We start from the raw sequence: 3263 nt of genomic DNA on the forward strand, positions 1-3263 counted from the left end.
TGCTAACGGTAGTACCGGTGCTCTTCTCAAGGACAGTTAGTCAATGGTACGTTGACAAAATGTAGGGGTATCTTCTATATGGAATTGCATCGTTCACAAAAATTAAGACCATGAAATTTTTAAAAGCTGAAATTTAGCGTTAAGTTATTCAATATTGTATTGCTTAAGCGTCGTATTGACGATTTCAATCTTTTAAGAGACGCCTACTGCTGTATCATTTTGACTGCCGTAATAGCATTTAGAGTTACAAACCATGCCCTGCCAAATTTTGAAAATACCTAGGTTCGGGCCTTACGCAGTTCATTTGTGCCAGCTAGCTAAAATTCTCAGTCAACCTTAATAATCTCGCCAGCATCGTTCGTTTAGTTCATTGCAGCCCTTAGTTTTCAAAACCCAGAGGTTATTCAGATATTTAGTCAAATTCTAACCCGTGGTTCCTTCAAACTTCTGACCAAATCACCACCTTGCTTTAAAAATTTCCTTCAAACTTGTGACCAAATGATCGACTGATCTTCTAAGATCTGTGATTAAGTTGCTCATCTTTCGAGTTGAAACTACTAGGTGTAAAGGCCTTTTGTTAAGCAGACATTCCTGTGTGTCTAGTTGTGATTTAGCTACATCTTTATATTTTTCTTATTGTTAAGAGACCTCACGAGAGTAATTTTCCAGTAGGCTATTTCCCTTATTTGGGACCTTGGGGTTTCGTTATTATACTTGCAGCATCGGCAATAATTTTAGCAATCTTGTTCAAATTTTCAACACAAATTTTCAACACAAACCATCAAGTACCTAATAGTTTTTTTTTTATTTAACTTAAGGAAAAACTCTGAATTAACTTCGGAATTAACTGAATTATAGACAACTTTGGTTTATCTAACAAATAAGATCATAATGTTATATTTTATTGATAGCGCGAAGACATACCCCTGAACAAACCATCTTCACAAGTAACAAGTACCCAGCATTTGTCACTTTTCGAAGTAAACAACTTTTGGGGCCCAACTTCTATTTCGATGCAAGCAGGCTGGGAATACTGGAGCGGTTTCCAAATCAATGTGGCTTCGTCCGATACAATTAAGCCTGGATGAAATCCATACGTACTGTTCATCCCAGGAGAACCTACCGATAAATAAAGTTATTAGTCAGAAACCAACAATATTTTATTAGTGAATACTTAATTTCCTTATGACGTGCTTTACCGAGAGTTCAGAACATTTACAAAATCCCAATCTAGTAAAGCTTGCAACTTGAACTTAAGAGCTTTAGTGCAACTTGAACTTATGAGCTTTAGTACATACAAGTATTTACTTTAAGGCTAATCTTAGATTCCTATGGAATTAAATTCTTTGAGAATTAACTGATTATTACCATAATAACCAAATAAAAATACTTTCAATATAAATATTTGACGGTTAAAAATTTTACACTGACTCTCATTTCTAGAACACCCAAGGTACTAACTTACCAAGAAAGAATTTTGAGTTTAATTGTTCCTGAAAAAAAAAAGCAAGCCCCCCCTCTTGGCGTACGGTAGACCAAAGTCTACCGTACGTCAAGAGGAGCTCCTCCCCCTACAGGGGCTCCGCCCCTGAAGGGGGAGGATTAGGCTTGCATTATTTGATTTGAGCATACTAAAAAAGGAAATTTACTTACCCGATGGTTCTGAAGAGAAAAATAATTACCAACGGAGTTCTGAGAAGACAGATTCAAGTTAGTTCATGGTCGAAATCCACATCCAGAAGCTCGACTCCATAATCCGTAACCGTGAATTATCAGCTGCAACTCCAGAATCCTGAAATTAGCAAAGGCATTAGCACAGTGAATACAGGAAATGTAATAACGTCGTATACATTAACTGAAGTGAGGCAGAAGGAACTCGACCCTACAATACACATACTGAAAAATAAACTTGAAAAATTATGTTTAAATCTTACCACATCCAACAACCAATAACATGAACGTCAAAACAGTATCAACTACTGTTCAATTAACTGACCATAAGAAGCACGGAACTTTCAGCTCACCAGGGATTCGATATTTTCAGTCTCGTCACTACCGCGATCTTACAAATACTGATATTCCCCTGAGCTGCTATTCCAACGAAAGTTTGCACTTCAAATTCGAGGACAGTAACAGCTAGAATTGGTGTTTCGCGCAAGAACTAGGCTATTGCTCAAACAAGTGGTTGTCGGCAGTTTCATACAAAGTGTGATTTTTACGCGTTCAGGTGTCTTTAGAATATTTCAGAACGGTAAGTATTACTGCAAGTCAAATGAATAAACAAAAACTGAACTAATGAAGCGACGACAAATGAAAAATGAGGTAAATGAACTATGATGAAGAACTGATTAAAGAATAAAAAGTTGAAATATAATTCCCAGTGCGGAAACCCAACGCGAAACAAAGAGTAAAATATAAAATAAATTTAATGTACCTGAAAATGATGAAAGTTAATACATAACCGTACTCATAGAATCTACTGATCACTATTATTCTTTCTTTTTTTAACCAGATACGTACGCACTTGTAATAATCACAATGCCCGCTTAAGTTACGTCTCTATATCTCCACAGTTTTCGGATACGCTTGTCACTATCAAGCCTTGAGATCCAAATCACGGGTATTTCGGCATTTTCATTCAAATACTTTCCTCGTGAAGGAAAGCAACGATTCTAAAAATCATTCTTTTCGTTATGCACACCCCTTCCAATTCCCCCTTTCGCAGAAGGGAAATTTCTTTAGCAAACGTTGTATAGTTAGCTTGACCGTCCACCCAGTCATGCAAGAGCCCGTGTTGGATGTCCCTATGTCTTTACGTTATTTTTTCGTGTTTGTTTTTCAGTTTGCTGTATTTTTCAATTTGCTCTTTTGATGGCATTAATAAGCAAGTTACCTACCAATTATAACTGACTTTACGAATCATATTAAAAGAATTTATTATAAGTAATTACTTCCACCACTTGTGCCGTAAGATGTGATTTTGTTTTTTATAGCTTAGGGAACTCATCCACGTTATAATTATAACCTCGGTTTACTATAACAAATGATTATAGTGAGATGTTTTAGTATGACGGTATGTTACCGTGACATAATTGATTATTGAAGAGACTGTTTACTTAATAAACACTGGGGCATCACTCAAGTCTCCTGTTCGTGTTGACGTAGGCCATTTACTCTTGTGGCTAGACTGCTTGATTGATTTATGAAATTTAGGCTGTCAGGCCAAGCATTGGGGTACGTCCGGTCATTCAGGGCTTAAGACA

At 36.6% G+C, this 3263-nt stretch overlaps 1 long non-coding RNA gene across 1 annotated transcript; it reads right to left on the minus strand.

The window, feature by feature from the left end:
* Positions 1 to 886: 886 nt before the first annotated feature.
* Positions 887 to 2096, minus strand: LOC136841268 (uncharacterized). The gene is made up of 3 exons (XR_010853860.1): positions 1997 to 2096; positions 1654 to 1792; positions 887 to 1119 (listed from the first exon to the last, which is right to left on the minus strand). It is a non-coding gene; the product is annotated as an uncharacterized lncRNA (long non-coding RNA).
* Between the last annotated feature and the right edge of the window lie 1167 nt (positions 2097 to 3263).

Source organism: Macrobrachium rosenbergii, chromosome 8, assembly GCF_040412425.1.
Source record: "Macrobrachium rosenbergii isolate ZJJX-2024 chromosome 8, ASM4041242v1, whole genome shotgun sequence".
Taxonomy (NCBI): domain Eukaryota; kingdom Metazoa; phylum Arthropoda; class Malacostraca; order Decapoda; family Palaemonidae; genus Macrobrachium; species Macrobrachium rosenbergii.